Source organism: Mytilus galloprovincialis, chromosome 7, assembly GCF_965363235.1.
Source record: "Mytilus galloprovincialis chromosome 7, xbMytGall1.hap1.1, whole genome shotgun sequence".
Taxonomy (NCBI): Eukaryota; Metazoa; Mollusca; class Bivalvia; order Mytilida; family Mytilidae; genus Mytilus; species Mytilus galloprovincialis.
Genome location: NC_134844.1, coordinates 63,533,561 through 63,553,952, shown reverse-complemented (window position 1 = coordinate 63,553,952; position 20,392 = coordinate 63,533,561). Strand labels below are relative to the sequence as shown.

The window sequence follows — 20,392 nt, the reverse complement described above, 5'->3', positions numbered from 1 at the left end:
AACCTGTATCATGCAACCTATAGACATAAACTTAGCAGTAAATATTTTTTGTTGTTTAAAACAAAACTTAACAAGTTGAATAAATTTTTTTTTTGGAATGCTTTGTTACTGACGGACGGTATAGCAAATACCTTTTATAAAAAACAAAAAATGATTTCAAGATATAATTTACTTATTATCATTCTGTATTATTGTACATGTCTTTCGTTTTTACTAATGTGCTTTGTCTGTGTGCCTATTGTGTTTTTATAGCTTGCATGTGACGTGACTCTGTACATTCACATCCCACCAATGTGTTATTATGATAAATATTTGTTAATATATCTGTTTGTTCTTATATTGAATAAAATAATAACACACCATTGACTGCTGTTCTTGACATGTTTACGTATTTAGTCTGTTTTATTTACACATCGTTGTCAATATAATGGAATTTTATACGACTGTCATACCAGTGAAAGCTTAAGCTAGCTATAAAACCAGGTTTTAACACAAAACATGCCTGTACCTAGTAAGGAATAGAACGGTTGTTAACTATTCGTTTTTGAGCTTTTGATTTTGTCATTTGATAAAGAACTTTACATTTTGATTTTTTTCGTAGTTCAGTTTTTTTTGTGATTTTACTTTGTGCTATGTGACTAATTGCATTGGAAATGATAAAAAATAAAACAATACCTTTCGTCCATATTGACACAGGTGCAAAAGCGGACAGCATAAAAAATGTCTTTATAATTACGTAACCTATCATGAAAATACGTTAACAAGATAAACAAACTATGATTCTCGAATCTACTTCACAACTTTCCATATGATCAAGGTTTTTTAAACAAGGAACGATAAATAAATCGACTGTAAATCATACAATTGTTATATGCTTTATTTGATTTTTAAGAGGCCATATAACTAACAAAATGTAAAACACCTTCTTTTTTACTTCGTTTTAAAATATAATGTTACTTTTATTGTCGACTGTTCCCTTTTCTCTGTATTACTAGTAGAACTTATTATTATGAATAAAAAGCTTAATATTGAATTTTTAAATGAATGACAAGTTGAGTCAAATTGCACGTGTACGATGGATATTGTATGCTAAATTCTCAAAATTATAGCATAAGGTGAATTGTCTATGGTACTGATTTTAAAATTATCCCTGAATGTAATGTCCTGCTATGAACGCATTCTTTTTCGGTGAATGTTATATGCATAACAAATGTTTCCAAAGCACAAATCGTAGGTTTATATTCTGTAATCATGTGTATAAGTAGATAATATCTAATAAGAATTTTGACGTTACATTTGATTTTATCGCCATTTTGTAAGTGAAGTTACTTGAAGTGCAAATCAATACGCTTTATGTGTTGTGTTCTGTGCACTGCTTGATTTCTTCTCTGTGTGTAGACCCACTTTTTTCTTGCTTTCTTTGATGGATGATGTTTTGATGACCTCTGGTACTTTACTTTTTTGACAATTAGACTCAACCTTTTTCAATTTTTGAAGACTATTCCAGGTGGACAAATTGTAGTTTCTTACTGGTTTTTATGTCATTTTCATCGATTATTTGAATATACTATTATAGAATGTCTCATCCTTACAGAATTTCAGTTTTAGATTTCGCAAATACTTCTGCAAATACATCACAATTCAATTTTACAGTATTGTTGTTGAGATATCATATGATTTAATGTCGTTAATGATGCTTACAGTTGACAAAATAGAGTTAAAATCAAATTTATCGCGGACATCACAATGCTCGAAGTTAATTCTTTTGAAATGATTGGAAAAGATTATTTATTTTCTCAAGGCATCAATCAGATACTGTTCAGGAAGCGTTTAAACTCAGTCATTTTCATCCTCAATAGTTCCGATTATACCGTCAACTATCCGATTCTAATCCAATTTGTATCTTTCCCATTGTAAAAAAAACGACCGAAGAAGTTTCGACATCGTCTCGATTCTCCTCAATCAGATCCAATAGACATCAAACAGAGACCCGGCAGTGAACCGACGCTAACGGATGATATACGTCAAGCTTTGGTCACACATTCACGATTTTAATGCCGTCCTGTACAGGACCTTTCCCGATTAAATTTGTTAATAGTCTGATCCAAAACCTGTGAATCTTGGAAAGAAATTCAAAACTTTAATCAAAATTTGTTAAAAAAAATATCTAATCACGACAACAAACAGATACTGTTCAGGAAGCATCGATATTTAACCATTTCCAAGCGAATTTGTCGGGACAATTCCGTTCTCAATCGGATTCTTATCCGATTTGTATCTGTCGCATGGTAAAAAAGGACGGCAAATGTCCCGAAAGCGTACCAATTCTACGAAATGTAAACAGTAAGAGATCAGACAGTGACCAGACAGTGAACTGACGCTGACGGAAGATATTCGTTAGAAAACTGTTGACATATTCGGGATGATCAAGTACTGTCGGAACGTAAATCTATCACGGTATGCTATACCGCATTGCAAACAGCTTTGTCCCGACTCAGTTGTATTGTGTACTGTAATTGTCGGGACTTTGACGTGGGTATTATTATCGAATTTCTTGTTAAAAACGGGACTGTTCCGGAACGTTTTCGAAATAGACGGTTCGTTTCGACAAGATCTTGATGGAATTTAGACTCAAAAGGCAGAAAAAAAGCAATGACAAATTTCCACAGACCAATCCCGTTCCAGAGGACACCGTCCAGAAAACACCGGACATTGTTAGGATTTTGTTCCAATATAACATAATCTGTCATGACATTGTCACGATTGTAATCCGACTAGACAAATTCGGCTGAGTTTCCCCCGAATGTTACGGAACGCACCTAACTATCCGGGTGCTTGGCAGACCTCTTCGGACCAATCGCGATCCTAAGGAATCTGTTACGACCTTATTCCAGATAATTGAAAATAGTAATCCGACTTTTTCACTCTTCGTGTCTTATCGCTGTCTGGTCTTAAACGGGAGCCATACTCGGCAATGTGTGAACGCCGCATTAGAAAACTGTCGCCATATTCGGGTTGATCAGGTTCTGTCGGAACGTAATCCTATCACAGTCTGCTGTACCGCATTCGAAACGGCTTGCAGAATTTCGTATTAATAACGGGACTGTTCCGGAACGGTTTCGGCAAAGACAGTTTGCACCCCGATAGTAAGTTGCGTCCAGTAATATTCGGGAAAACTCTGCTGATTTTGTCTAGTCGGATAACAATCGTTACTTTTTCATGACAGATTAGGCTGTATCGAATCAAAATCAAAACAATGTTCTGTGTCTTTGGGACGATGTCATGTGGAACGGGCATGTTCTGGAAATATTTGTCATTTCTATTTTTTTGCTAATTGAGTTCATATTGCATCCAGATCTTGCTGAATGGAAATGAGATACGACAATAATACCTATTTCGATGTCCCAATTATTACAGAACACGATATGACGGAGTCTCGAAAAATAGTTTGCAATGCGATACAACAGACAGCGATTTGATTGCGTTGTACCTGATCATCCCGATTATGGCTATTTTTGTTTATAGGACGGGACTATTACATAAAACGATTTTCAAACGGATAGATATCTTCCGTCAGCGTTAGTTTACTGTCTGGTCACTGTTTGAAGGGTGATTTTTGTCTTAATAAACGAAATATTTTACACAAATTGGAATTAAAGTTTGAATTTGCAACCACGACTTACCGGATCTTGAGCAGAATTAGTGCTCACATGTTAGAGATGACCGCAACTCCATGTGCAAATAATATATGAAACCTTTCTGAATAGTAGTTTTATAAGACATGTTTTAGATTTTTTTTTAGACAAACAGACAGACAGACTATAGGATTGAGTTATAACCCAAATTCGAAAATGGGGTATGAAATTATAACAGTATTATTCTTCCATACAGACGAAAACATCTAGAGCACTAATTCAGTGTTTTGTGCAATAAAACTGGTTATTGAAGATATTTAAACGTAAGACAAAAAAAACCCTCTCAAATATCTTTCATTACATGATGTTGCGTATCAAGGGTTCTGTTGAGGGTATGTTGTGCATAACGACTAAAAAGCATACAACTGTTTAATTCTTATTTGTTGTTAAAGAGGTCTTTCATACCTAACCAATATTATATTTTCACTTACACATAGAAAATCTAGTTTGGGTAGCAGGATCACACTAAAAATAGATTACAGAAACATTAGTATACAGATGTAGAAAACTTGTAATTCCTGTTATTTTGTTTTGTTTTCGTGATATTCTAATGTAAATGGATAGTATGGTACCGTCTGAACCACTAGTTTAATTTAGTGTAAAATGCATATTTGTGTAAGACGACGAAATCAAACATCTTGAAAATTATTTTTTTCTTTTCTTTTTTAACCAAAGTACAAAGAAAAAACATTCAAGAATGTTCGCTACTCTGTTTTAAAATAACAAGCTTTTTCAAATACTGTTATATATGCATTGATAGTTTTTTTTATAAAGGAAAACAAAGGCAGAAACAAATGGAGGGTCCATGTGCCTGTTTTCAAGATATAAGCCTTTGCTAATTTAACCGGAAATGATTCGCTCTAGATTTTTCATACATTTAACATTGGCACTTTTTCTTTCAAACACAATAAAATAATAACAAGATTTTTGAATATGTTTTTATTTAACTACATAAAAAAAATTATAAAAAGAAAATTAGAGGTTGGTATGCAAAATATTTAAATGGCACTACATGAATAAACCAGAGTAGTCCGAGTCAAGCAAAAATTCAAAAACAAGCGATAATACGGTAAACCAACTTAAAACAGATATTTTATTTTATAATCATGTCATGTTTCATTTGTAGAAAATTTTGGTGGGACTAGGAAGCGTTTTATGCTGGAATAAGATATATATTACCAATTTGTTATAATATAATAGAGTTATAGAAATGATCTTAAGATTAACCAAGAAGAATTCCAAAGATGTCTCGAGTAGAACAGGAAGTCCCTACTTATTCACACAACGATCAACACGCACATTTTACAGTTGAGGAAAACATATATCATAATATTTTGGTTACAAAGACATATATTAATACATTAACCTTATATTTATACATTAACAATGTACAAAGAATGCACCTGTTTTAACAATATATTTGGACTCAAACTAGGAGAACAAATGAAATTCGAATGTGCATAATTTTGATTCGTATCGAAAACCTATCTTCCCAATAGCAAACAAATATAAAATGTGTAATACTGATTCAATTTAATTGAAAAGTAGTAATTCTAATTATAAAATCAATGAATAACACAAATCTGTATTTAAATCTTAAACTTATACATGTTATAGGAATATACCATTTTGGTACACATTGATAACGAAAATATTTTATAACTTAACTTTTGCACTTTTGACTATAAAAACGTTCTTATTGCCAATAAGTCGCATCATATTTTTGCGCCTTACTACAAATATCATAAAAGTGAATATCTCTGTATGTTTGTATATAAAAAAGTTCCATAGACATACTTTTCATATATACAGAATTTGATAGTGAGAATAGATGCTACAGTGCTAAGTTGAAGTATGTCTGACATCTTTATGATTTTTGGTTTGTTATATTGCAAGGGTAACTCGGATACACGCATTTTGCTAGGTAGAGAAACAATCTACATCGATATTTATGAAAGAAGTTTGCTAATCTTCCTTAAAGGCGCCTTTGTGTTATTCATATCATTGATATCAGAAATACTAGACTTTTCTACCTCAGGAATAGATTACTTTAGTTGTATTTGGTAAAACTTTAACGAAACTATGGTCATCTATGCTCTTAAACATCGTACTTTATTTGGATCTTTTTTACATTTTTTATTCTAACGTCACTGATGAGTCTTATGTAGAGAAAACGTCCGTTTGGCGCAAAAATAAAATTTCAATCCTGGTATCTATGATGAGTTTATTTACAACCACTGGGTCAATGTCACTGCTGATGGAGTTTCAATGTCCAGAAGGGTATCACCAGTCCAGTATTCAGCACTTCTGTGTTGACTAGAGTTATCTTTAATTGTATGGCTGGTATATGTATTACTATTATTATGTGCAATATATGAATACACCATATTCTCATTTAGTTTAACAGAAGCATAATAGTGTTGTGTAGGTGTATTGCAGGTTACAATAATACAATTCATATTTAAACTTTGTTGCAACACTCATTGTTCATAGATCTGAAGCATAAAAGTGAGATAAAGAATGTAAATTTTATAATGATCAATCACGAATTATTCGTTTCACCCTTTCCTTTTTATCATCCTACACCATGAAACCAACTAGCAATCAATCATATCAACTGATTAGGAACTATTAATTCACAATTGTTTTGCTTGCATTAATTATTGCATTATTTATTTAAATGAATAACAAGAATGTCCAATAGATTATAATCATTTAAAGAAATACTAGTCAGATAATAATAATTAAATGTCTAAACAAGAATTTTCAATTGCAATACAAAACTTACTCCAAAGGGTGATAATCGTGACCATGCTTTTTCTTGCAATAGACAAGCAATCCTATTGCAAATAATGCTACTACTCCTCCTACACCACCACCAACATAGATATTTATATCAACATCAGCTGAGGTATAAAACTGACAAAAAGTATACAAGCTTTAATCATTAGAACAATATTTTAATTCTTCAGTTTACAGAGACTAAAATATCAACTTTTTTCCCAATTAAACAAAACAAAAGATGCTAATTGACATAGCCAGCTATATTGTACGTTAAACAACCATTTGTTTGTTTCTAAGTATAGCTAAGTTGAAAATACTTAGTACATTTAACGGCTACCACAACGAATACGCAGAACCAACAGATGCAACATGATCTCAGATGAAATGGATATGTTTTGTTTGATAAATCTAAAACACCAAAAACAGCCTATTCCTAAAGATCAAATATTTCTGTCGATTCTGTCGATTCCTTTTATTAAAATTTTTATTGAGTCTGTATTTGTATGGATGGTCAAACAAGTATAATTGTAGACGCTTGCCTATCAATACGTCCGGTAAACTCGTGTGATACTTTTGTATTTGTTGGTCTTGGTTGGTGATTTCTATCCTTTTACGAATTAGGGAAATCGTCAAAATTATACCATCATTTCTTATATATGTTGTCCTTTTACGATTTGATTCTTGGAAACAAATTGATTCATATAGTTGATGGTTAACTATATGGGTTTTTGCATTTATTTGTACTGTATTCTCGTCATGTAATAGTACCATTTAAGCATTATATTTAAAATAGCCATAAAGCATGAGGTTATGATAGCCACAAAACCTGGTTCAACCCACCATTAATTTTCTTAAAAGATGATATACAAAGTCAGAAATATGGCAGTCTCTTTTTATACAATTGTTCGTTTTTATGTATATTACATTGTCGTTTATTTTTTAAAGCAATTCAGTGATTTGTTGTTTCGTTGTTTTCCTCTTATTTATAGTTGATGTGTTTACCTCGGTTGAGTTTGTAACGCGGATTTGTTTTATCAATCTATTTATGACTGTTGAATAGCGGTGTGGTAATGTTGCCTTTATTTATTAAACACTTACTGTCATCTTTTCCCCCAGAACCTAAAAGTATATATAGTAACCAGATGTTTAGGTATAATGAAATCGAAACTGAAACCACAAAACCACATCAATAAACAAACGTATAATTTCTACTGTCAAAACAACTACCATTACCTTTTTTCTACTACTACATTGTACTACTACTACTACTACAACTACTACTACTAGTACTAGTACTACTACTTCTAGTACTACTACTACTACTACTACTACTACTACTACTACTACTACTACTACTACTACTACTACTACTACTACTACTACTTCTACTACTACTACTATACTACAACTACAATTACAACTACTACTACTACTACTACTACTACTACTACTACTACTACTAATACTACTACTACAACTACTACTACTACTACTACTACTACTACTACTATACTACAACTACAACTACTACTACTAATACTACTACTACTACATTGTACTACTACTACTACTACAACTACTACTACTAGTACTAGTACTACTACTTCTAGTACTACTACTACTACTACTACTACTACTACTACTACTACTACTACTACTACTACTACTACTACTACTACTTCTACTTCTACTACTACTACTATACTACAACTACAATTACAACTACTACTACTACTACTACTACTACTACTACTACTACTACTACTACTACTACTACTACTATACTACAACTACAACTACTACTACTACTACTACTACTACTACTACTACTACTATACTACAACTACAACTACTACTACTAATACTACTACTACTACTACTACTACTACTACTACTACTACTACTACTACTACTACTACTACCACTACTATAATTTTGAACTACTTCTACTACTACTTCTACTATGAAGCACATTATAATTTTATTAAAAAGTTGGAAAAATTGACTTTTGTGTTTATGAAAGCAACTTTTTGTTGATTATTTGATAATCAGTTAGAGAACTAGTCTATATCATACTGATATAATTTTATTAATTTAAGGTTTAGAAATTGTCTTAATGTAGTACACTTAATTCACTTACCGTCACATTCCCCTGTGTGTTGATTACAGCCATCAGCTCCACAGTTTAATAAGCATTTCAAGTGACAAGTCTGTCCATAGAAGCCTACCTCACATCCTTTACATACTCTCTGTGATACACACTTAATGCAGTGCTTACTGCAGTTCATGAACGCTAGCTTACAGTTGTAGTTTGTAGAACTATTGCTATAGTTCTTTGGCAACAGATCCACCCTGATATCTGATAAACCAATTTCTTCAAAATTATAACTGTTGGACTTACTTAATCTATCTTTTAAGTCATTGCTTTCATTCTTATAAACATATGCAGACGTTGTTGTGAAATCTTTATTCTTTATATCTGCAATACTTAGAAATAAAAACCTATTCGTTAACAGAAAAAAGGCTATTGATTTGTAATGCATACCATATATATAATCTTTCAAACATATCCGCAAAATCTAATGCCCTGTTACCAATAACGATAAACCATTGGATTTTGTTGATAAATAATGTGTGGCGTAGCTCATAGTAGGAGTTTTAGCACGTACAATATAGTTTTATTGATACTGCTCAAATTGTGGGGATTTTCTGTGTAATGTTCCGAGGCAGATATAACCATTTTCGTCCAGTTATTTTTTAGCTTGATAGAATGAACTACAATGTATCATCTTGTTCATTGTTGACCAATTTTTCATTGCCCTTTGATATCTTGTTATTTTTCTTCTAATAGAAAACTTGTGATTGTAAGGATGTTTTAGTCATAAGGCAAATGGATAGTCTGACAAACGACGAACATGCTTTCTTTTGACACAAGTAACCGGTAATATGAGCATAGAATACCACCACTATTTTCAGTGCTGTTACTGATGCACTTTATGCTACCAGGGTATACAAAAATTTGCTCTTAATCATAGTCTTTTTTTTCCTTACATATAATCTATTATGTCATTGTTATTCAAAAGATTTATGGTTCAGATGTATCATAACAAATAATTAATACAATACCTTTCATAAACACAGGCGAACAGGCCAACATCACCAACATCACCAATGCCGTATACATCACAACCATGACAAATACAGAATCTTCTACGGAAAACGAAACTAACTAAGAATTCGGTTTCTAATACTCTAAAAATATCCTTGTTTGTGGAAAGTGCATTACATACAGAGAAACTATAAATAAAACTGTTTTATAGACTGATCAACTGAAGAAACAAACTGACCAATTGTTTGACGTCTAAATGTTTTTTTTTTACAGAAGATTAAGCATTAAACCGAAGAAATGAAAGAGAAAGGATCCAATTTTATATAGTTGTATATTAGTTATATATTAATCAAATTGTTTCTAACTTCTTGGTCAGACATATGTGTGCATCAATCAGTTATCTGTTTGTTCTTGTTATTTAAGGGGTGATTCATAATAGGTTAGAATTTCTGCATTGGAAAAAATATCAATTTGTGAGAACTGAAATGCTGATTTTCTGGTTTTCTTTTAAATTTGCTGTTTACAATTTCTTTGATGTATCCAATATAACGTCAATATTTATAGCTTATCCGATTAATACTTAGAGATATAGCAATAAGATTTTTTAATAACTGAGAGCTGATGAGTTTCATATGTTGTTCAGTAAATTTTGTACAATAAAAGTGTCAGAGAAACCGTATAAAGAAGATTTATATATACTTGAACATAAAAATAATAGAAACGAGAATCTACACACTATATTTAAAAATCTTTAACAATTGTATTTGTTAACCTTGAATTAAATGTTTTATGCTAAAACAATTTTCGAAATTTTGTCCATTATATTTGATACAAAATTATACATATAAACTATTGTTAAACGAAATTCAATTCTGTTTCAGAAAAGGTTGATCACGATAGATAACGCATCATACGCAGACTCTAACATACTTTAGACTCCATTATTACACAATGATTATATAGGGAAAACGGTACTATTACATGTTCCCAGCATTAGGTTGGCCTTTTGTGTACCCAAGACAGGTGAAGGAAGTCAACTTAAGTGGGCTGTGATTGGATGTAAGGGTACAATATTTTTTTTTAATTATCTATGAATAACTGCTGTGTGTAAATTAACAATATAAATTTTAAAACCTATTGAAATATTTTCTAGAGAATTATTCGAAAAGGCTTCCAAAATTTAATAAATTTGGTGTAAAATGACGGTGGGCATGGATAGCATAAACAAGTTCCGTTGGAAATTGGTCATGATACTATTTGGCTTCAATTTTTAAAATAGAGTAGTAAAGTACTAACATCAAACATAACTGTTTTATCCAGGTTTTTATTATAAAAACTGGTAAATTTAGAAAATGTTAGTATTGTCGCCTATGGCAGAATAAATAGTACCGTTTTTCCTATACTCAAGAGAGCAAGGGAAACCAAAATCAATCAGACAAACATTGTAAGTCATATTATACTATTTTGAAGCATTTGATAAGAACATTTGATTTTATCACAAAGAATAGAAATTTTTATCTGAGAACAGTACTGTGTTGAGAAAAGTGCTGAGTCATCATAATAAGTCAAATTGATGGGTACTAATATAAAACTTTATTCTAGAGTTTCAATATTAACTATATTGTATAAACTGCACCAAACTATTGTTCTTTTGTATTTGTTTTCACCTTTCGCAATGATTAATTCAATTAGAAAACCCAGAATTCAAGTCGCGACAAATATTTTTAACTGAAATATTTGCCTTTTTTTGCTGTGTAATTCCCTAAATGTATCAATTGGGTATTTCCCTTGACACAATCTATTAAAATTTTATATTGTCTGGTTGAGTTTGTACTGTTTATATAGTAAGGCAGTATTTGGTCATACTAGAAGCATTTTCACTGTTAAAAGTGTTCATCTAAGAAAAAAAGAGGCACACTTGAGGCTAAATTTATATAGAATTTATACTCTCCTGTGTAAAGAATTGCTTACATTGTTGGCAATTCATGTTGCAAACATTTTAATAGTGCTTCATTTTGTAGATTCTATCTATTATTATATCAGGCATATATAATTTGTCATTTGGTACTGTTCGAAAGGCCTTTTGTTGGAAATTAATACTCCCAAGGGACATTATTCAGCCTTTTCATAGATTAATACAGGCAACAAAGGCAACTTTACAGCTGAGTATTTTGCAGATTTAATGTTTTAAGTGTCTAATATCCTTGTTTTTATCATCGCAAGACAGAATAATGGATTTTATAACCAGCACTAAAAATTTTAACCACAATATGGCATATACTAAAGCATGGAATGGAGATTAGTATGACAAATCTTGAATTTGTGCTTATGTTGTAAATTTTGGATAAAATGAACACACATTGAATGGAACCGTCATTTTTATCTGTTTAAATGGAACAGTTTATTATTATTTTCAAATAAGATAAGATATAGTTGGATACAGGTGATTTATTAAGCCTTATCTGAAAGAATTAGAGAAAGAGGTAAATCAGTATGTAGGGGTGGGGACATAAAAAAGAAATGATCCATGTTTCTTTAAGTAATGGGGACATACAAGTATTTATTATAGTCAAGGTTTCCACAATAACCAAGTATTGCATTGATGGTGTCGTAAGAATTCTTTATAGCTTTGTGTCACAGTATAAGGAAAACGATACTATTACATTTTCCAGCATTAGGTTGGCCTTTTGTGTACCCAATACAGGTGAAGGAAGTCAACTTAGGCGGGCTGTGATTGGATGTAAGAGTACAATATATTTTTTTTTATTATCTACGAATAACTGCAGTGTGTAAATTTACAATATAAATTTTAAAACCTATTGAAATATTTTCTAGAGAATTATTCGAAAAGGCTTCCAAAATTTAATAAATTTGGTGTAAAATGACGGTGGGCATGGATAGCATAAACAAGCTCCGTTGGAAATTGGTCAAGATACTATTTGGCTTCATTTTTTAAAATTGAGTAATAAAGTACTAACACCACACATAACTGTTTTATCCAGGTTTTTATTATAAAAACTGGTAAATTTAGAAAATGTTAGTATTGTCGCCTATGGCAGAATAAATAGTACCGTTTGCCCTATACGAAAAACGGGATTGTAAAGCAGAAGTAGTTATTGGCCTTCACTGTTAGTGAACCCGAAGTCTCCTGATTAGATGAATATTTCAGGATTGTAAATTAAAAATATAAATATATCCAAATTTTGACCTTTTTACCTATAATATCTGTTTGTTTTGCTCACAAATTAGTGTCAACATACTTGAGTTATATGCGACTGGCATACACACGAAAGGTTTAGCTAGCTACAAAACCAGGTTAACTTATAAAATTGAGAATGGAAATGGGGAATGTGTCAAAGAGACAACAACCCGACCAAATAAAAAACAACAGCAGAGGGTCACCAACAGAACAGGTCTTCAATGTAGTGAGAAATTCCCGCACCCGGAGGCGTCCTTCAGCTGGCCCCTAAACAAATATATACTAGTCCAGTGATAATGAACGCCATACTAATTTCCAAATTGTACACAAGAAACTAAAATTAAAATAATACAAGACTAACAAAGGCCAGTAACTTCACCATTTTTGTTCAAATGAAATGTCTGTATGACAGTTGTTTTCTATTTTTTTTGTGTGTTTGAGCTTTTGATTTTGTCATTTGATGAAATAATTTCCATATTGAATTTTCTGAGAGTTCGATTGGTAATTGTAATTTTTGTGTACTTCATATACTTTAAATTTTAGTTGATAGAGAAACACTGCCTTGTACATGTTGTAAAGCATAAATAGCATTTATAAATCCAGTGTAGGCTGAATTGCAGTCTTCTCATGATTAAATGCTGATGGGTGATGTAAATATATATTCTACATTACATATGCTACACTGATAAACTGGGTTGAATTGTTAACATTCTAACTGACCAAGTAACAGTCATAAGGATGAACCATAACCCTATGAACTACATTATTTTGATTTCGAACCAACTACAGTCTTATATATGGCCTATTTTCCCGCTAGCCGCATATATCAAATGTTTCTTTTAAAACTACGTTATAAGATTCTTAATATAAAAAAGATGTGATTTGGTTGCCAATGAGACAACTCTTCATAAGAGACCAAATGATACAGAAATTAACAGCGATAGGTAAAATCTATTTCAGACGGGAAGTGCAAAAATAATTTGTATCCATTGAAAATTAGAAAAAAAAGTTTTAATATTTTGAATTTAGATAAAGAAACTAGTTAGCTTGTGTTGATATTGACATTGGAATAAAATTAGATTTGTTCAATACATTCTATCATTTCAGTGTCCTTTTATTCCTGCTTTGAGTATACTTTGTAGCCACAAATTCATAACATATAAATAGAAAACTATTAAATGTATAACTAAAAATAATTATATTTCAATACTTTTATATATTGATCGCCATTATCCATTTTCATATACCTATATGGAGTTATTTGCTTTCAGAACAACAGGTTATTCTTTTTCAGAATCAGCCCGGACGATACCATGTTTCGATGAAATATGCTTCAAGGCATAAAATAATGACTTGTGTGAGGTCATTATTTTCCTTGATAAAAATGCAATGTATAATTTACTCCAAAATTTTATTCGTCTGATAGTTTTTTGTTGCCGATTTGGATTTATTTTCTAAAGTTCAATCGATGATGGATGTAAAAAAACCTTCATTGCCCGCATTTTAATTTTAGAAACAAATAACGTGAAGTTTTGTTGAATTATCGCTACAATAAAGAAACATTGTCATATATGTGAGATGAATTTTAATATAGACCTTCATAAATAAAAAGTCAGATTTTAACATATTCGTGTGTTAGATTTTGAAAATCTTATTGAGTCCTGAAGAGGTTGATTGATTTTTGGTTGCTTGCTTAACGTCCACTGGCAAATATTTCATGCATGTTCAGGACATAAACGTTGAATAGGAAATCATACTGTGACCTACATGTATTTATATTCGTCTTCGTGTCAGTTCTTTTAAGTTTTTAAATTTATGTATACCTTTTACTCTATCAAATAATCAACTAATAAGATAATCTTATATTCTATTGAATAACATTAACGTAACTCAGAAAAGGATCGGGTGCGGAGGGTATATAATTATATCCTGATTATCTGTTAATAAAATGTATTGCTTTTCGATCAAAAGACAATCTTTCTGAATTTTTCATTCGATTCAATTAAAATCGTTCAAAAAAATAACCACTTTTCCGCGATAGAAATGACATTACAAATAGAACAAAAAACATACCCCTCCCCCTTTTCCATAAACTAAGTGGTACAATAAATTACTTACAATGTGTCTTGTATTTGTCATACACCGTTATCGGATGGTAACATTACATTTGTGTCTTACTTCATGCAGTTACAGTAATATTTTTATTGTGTATGGATAATATTTTTTAAAAGGTTTATATATAGATTCATTAGTGAATTTTATTTCACATTCTAAATGAGCCGTAGGGCGTATTAAAACCTGAACGCATTAGAAAGGAATATCCCACTTTAGTGTTGTCGGTAAAATAGGATACTAAGTTTTGCAAATCTTTATAAAAAATAATATTTTTTTGACGGTATATAAGTCAGATAATGAATATTTTAAGGTTTTTCTTGTCGTAGAACACACCTCGGGGTGTCAGGATTGCTAAAAGAAAGACCTCCCTACGGTCGGTCTTTCATTTGATCAATCATGACACCCCTCGGTGTGTTCTACGACAAGAAAAACCTTAAAATATGCATTATCTATAACAGGTCGACTTTACAGATAAAATTGAAGTTAATTTTTATATCACTTGGTAAAATAAATAATACTGTCAACCAGATGACGCAAAAACCACCTCCGCAGTTAATTGTTAATACTATAATTCAAGGTAAGTTCATCAATTGTTCGATACTTAACCGACAAAACTTTGTATAATAAAGCATTGTTTGACATTTGTAGGTAAAGGGGAACAATCCTTGATACCATATGCTTTTTTTCAACTTAATATCGGTATATAAAACATGAGCTGTGGGGTTTATAGCATTGATGTAGTAATTCTAAGTAAAATGGCAAAAGAGTAAACAGCTAAAATACCGAACTCCAAGAAAAATTAAAAACGGAATGCCTTTATCCAATAGCTAAACATAAAGCCTCAACATTTAAGACGAATGGAAAACAACTGTCGTATTCCTGACTTTGTACAGACATTTCCTTATGTAAAAAATGGTTTATTAAAGCTGAACAGACAACTCATATATAAATACGGAAATACGGAAGAGACCAAAAGGTTTTGACGCAAAACACATTAAACTTTTAGAGCATGAAAGAGGAATGAACATAACTGTTATTAATCGCCTGAAATAACTTTGCCCACTAAAGTTTCAAACTTAGTCTACGTGTAATAACATTATATCAGACATGACATCTATCTAATGACAAGTGTATTTGTTTAAAATCTAGACACATTATGAACCGACGTCTACGGAAACATAGCGATTTGCCTTCTTTGTACAATTTGTTAGATAACCTTCTTAAAATAATCTCATTACAACGGTTTGGAACTGTATAGATGTACATGCTCATATTTACCATGTTAACATCAATATAAATCATTTTTGTAAATTGAAAGGAGACTTATATAAGAGCAGTTGAAACTGTCTAACGTTAACTGTTTAGAAACCTCTAGAACCTTGATATTTGCTGAAAATTCAATGATAATTAGCTCACAATCTTAACTGATTACAAATCAGCATTTATTCTCTTAAACACATGTGCATTTCAGAATGTAAAATAGGAGTTGATCCTAAAAACACTTCAAATTCAGAGAGAATGGCTTTTGAACTAGGCTATACTGGCGAAACAGGAAAAGCACTGGTCAAAGAACTAAGCAAGAGAAAAAGATTTAAGAAAGTAATGTTAATTGGGCGGAGAGAAGTTCAACTTGAAAAAGATTTAGGGCCTGAGTTTGTAAGTACATGTAGCATATTATTATAAAATAAAATATTAAAACATAGAATGCACCAATACTAATAAAATTTATTTTCATTTTTGTCGAAATATTAACAAAAGAACATTACCAGAAAAGACAATAACCGCCTGATCCCACCATTGCAGTATGATATATCATCTTTTTGATATTTTTTTGTTTAATAGCTATATGTTTATTACAATTAAGTTATATGGACATCAAATCATCCGTCACTAGACGATCGAATGATTGTCTTAAAAACAATTACCTACCATTATATAGATATATTGAAAATCGGCTATTACAGATAATATGCTTATGATTATTGCATTTAAAGTCTTCCAAGATTTCCAATTAAATTTCAAACATGTAAAATTATTAGTGTTGTAGCTTTTTCAAGTCAGCATTTCTGATGAATGGGAGCATAAAACTCCATTTTTAGACATCAAATTGCAAAACCACTATACACTTTACCTTATACAAACCAGGAAAGTTGGTACTTGTATGACCATTCTGAAAATACTTGTCAAACGGAATATTGTTTATCATACTTTATTAATTTATCAAATTTTCAGTGCATGATAATGGAGAAGGCTCAATCAAATAAAGTTACCTGTAGATTTTACGACAGGAACAAAAGGTGGTCGATTTTGATCGTTTAAACGACTACAAACAAGATTTTCAAGACCTGGATACAGGATTTTGTTGCATTGGTACCAGCAAAGCGAAATCCGGTGGAAAAGTTTGTATTGCTTAGTTATTTATCTTGTCATAAAGACGTAATAACAAAATAACAACATAACAATAAAACAGCGTTATTTTAAGGCATGGAAATGAATTTGTTGTATGCACTGAGTGTGAATGTTTTGACTTTTTTTGTAATTAATATTTCTTAAGATAAAAGGGTATGGGCTTTGCTTAAAGTTGAAGGCCGTACACTGACCTATAATTGTTACTTTCTGTGTCATTTTGGTCTCTTGTAGACAGTTGTCTCATTGGCAATCATACCACATTTTTTTGTATGTTTGAAAACAAATTGAACCGTTCTTTAGAACTAAGTAATAGTATAGAAGCATCACCATTCAACTAAATTAGGATTGCCATCCCACAAAATATAATCATTCTTAAAAGGGCACTAGCTACGAGCTATATAAAAACCTAAAGTAATGATTGTTTTTGTTCAATCATTAATGAAAGTGAAAGAGTGGAATACTTTATTGCGAGTGAACAATTTGATTTCATTGAATCCGTATTCATGTGAACTTCAGTATAACCCCTTAGCTAGAGATTAACAGCGCAAGAATTCGAGGGTTAACTCGATATGTAATTAAATGGATTCTAGACTAAAAAACACGAAACGAAGCTTCATATTATCGAGCTCACGACATGTAAACTGTTTATTTAAGACTTTCAATAGTTTGAATAAATGGATTACATTGTTAAAAATCAAATATGAAAATTTGAGTGAAATCGGTGAACACGAATTTGACAGCTAAGGCCTCTTTAAAATTAATCTAATGTTCGTGGTATAGGAAAAATAAAGTAAATTAAGGATTAACAATAATACCAAACTATGGAGTTGATGCTAAAATTGAGATCTCAATTAGGCCTGACGAAACAAAATGCTCGACTTTACCAACCAAAGAAAAAGAGTGAGAGCAGCTGTCTTTGTATAGATATAGGTATTTCATGAGGTAAATAATCATATATTATCCTTAATAAACAGATAAGTGTCTCGAATAAACACTTTTGTTATGTCGAGTGGAAAATCTAGTAGGTTAAACGTGAATATTTTTTTTTTTTAATTTCCTGTTTTTTTATTTTAGGTTTTAGAATTTAAAGTTTGCTTTTAAACTATTCAAGTAATGCGTTCAATAACATATGTTAGTTGTATAGTTAAAAATAACTTTTTTTTTATTAATAGGCTGGATTTATTAAAGTAGATCATGATTATGTAGTCAATGCCGCAGCGATGGCTAAATCTGTAGGATGTAAGCATGTCGTATTGGTATCTTCTTATGGTGCGAACAAGAACAGTAGTTTCCTTTTTATAAAAACAAAGGTAATGTTTCGAATACTAAAAAATCACTGATGTTTTATGTTATGACATTCAAGATTATTTTTTATGTTATTATATTTGCACTTTAAAAAAAAAATATGACAAAAAAAACGCTAATTCATTCTCAATAAGACATTTAGGCTGCATTTTTATACAATGACGTTTAAAGATACCTTTGAATATGAAGCTGTAAATCGTGCAAAAGTCATTTCTTAATTATTCTATACATATATTACAATAAATAACAAACTTCGAGCAGACCAACTTTGTCTTATGCAATCTACAGCTTTGTTTTTGATAAATTTTTATAAGTAAATACTACATTACATATGTTACATTTAAACCTGTTGATGTTACTCATTTGCAGGGCGAAGTTGAAGAAGACCTCAAAGCAATCAGTTTTGACAATCTTTCAATTTTCCGACCAGGGTATTTATCTTAAAACGTTAATTTGATGTTCAGGTATTGCTTTTGTAACAACACAACATTCATCAAATGTCTTGCTTTTGACCATGATATGCAATGTCACCATTTTACATCTACTTGTTTTCCAAAAAAAAAAAAACTCGTTATTTACTTGTATAATGTTTATTATAAAAGTTAAATCACAAAAATACAAAAGGCCGAGAAAAAGTCCCTGATCAAATAGCAAAATTAAAAGCTGAAACCCATCAAACCAATGCATAACAACTGTCATATTCCTGACTTGGTACGGGCATTTTCTCATGTAGAAAATGATGGATAAAACCCGTTTTGTATAGCTAGCTAAACCTCTCACTTTATTGACAGTTTATATGACAGTTCGCATTATCGAAAAGATATACCATAGCTCTAACAATTCTTATCTTTCAACGACTCTCCGTATACAAAAAGACGACTACTGGATTAGACAATTGGGAACTGCGACACCTTATGGTTGCAATGACAAAATTGATGGTATAAGTATTCTATCTAGTCCTTCGTGTAACTCGGTGAATGTGATAAATTTTTTCAACTCGACTCCTCGACATTGACGCAGTCATCGTCATCGTCATTATACATCACCTTCTCTGCATGATGTATCTATTAATGACTTGCTGCAATGTATACACAAGCCGTTAGGTATTCATCACATTCGCACGAAACTTTATTCATTACCCATTGAAAACTTCATTCTCTGTTCAATTTATGTTTGAAATCCACGGTTGCAAACCCTCATTCAAACCAATACAAACTTGAAGCTATAATTTCGGATATTGCAAGTCACAGACTTTTCAAGCCAGTCCGGATTGGAAAAGATAAAAAAAAGAGAAGATCTTTCCTTAATCTTTCCTTTGCCAACAAAGGTCTCGATGGCGTCAACTTAGGCAATATCCTTCATCATAAATTAGTTCAATCGAAAATGCCTCCTTATTTAAAGACCAGTCTGTACTAATCATTTCTTATACCTATACCAAACCTATTCCAATTAAAATTTTCAATTACAAACACGTTTTGCAGGATCTCGATATTGACGACTTCAAGTCTAAACCTCCTGATTGCACTTGTGCTAGTTCCCAATTCACATATAATTCTGCTATTAAAACCGTTATTACCAGTGACCTCAACATTGTTAATAACACTTCTCTACGAAATGTGTTATCGAAAGGTCCGAAATATCGTGTTTATTAGCTAGCTATAAAATCAATTGGAAATACAACTTTAAAATTTTGATGGATTCAGTTGAGGATTATGCCAGGCAATGGGCTAAGCGCGAGAAGGAAGACGTAGACACTCTTTCCGGATGGATTAAGGC

The 20,392-nt window shown here is 31.4% G+C and overlaps 1 long non-coding RNA gene across 1 annotated transcript; it reads left to right on the top strand.

Moving 5' to 3' along the window:
- The first annotated feature begins 17,190 nt into the window (after positions 1-17,190).
- On the top strand, positions 17,191-19,047 carry LOC143081872 (uncharacterized). The gene is made up of 3 exons (XR_012980128.1): positions 17,191-17,301; positions 18,484-18,621; positions 18,986-19,047. It is a non-coding gene; the product is annotated as an uncharacterized LOC143081872 (long non-coding RNA).
- The last annotated feature ends 1,345 nt before the right edge of the window (positions 19,048-20,392 follow it).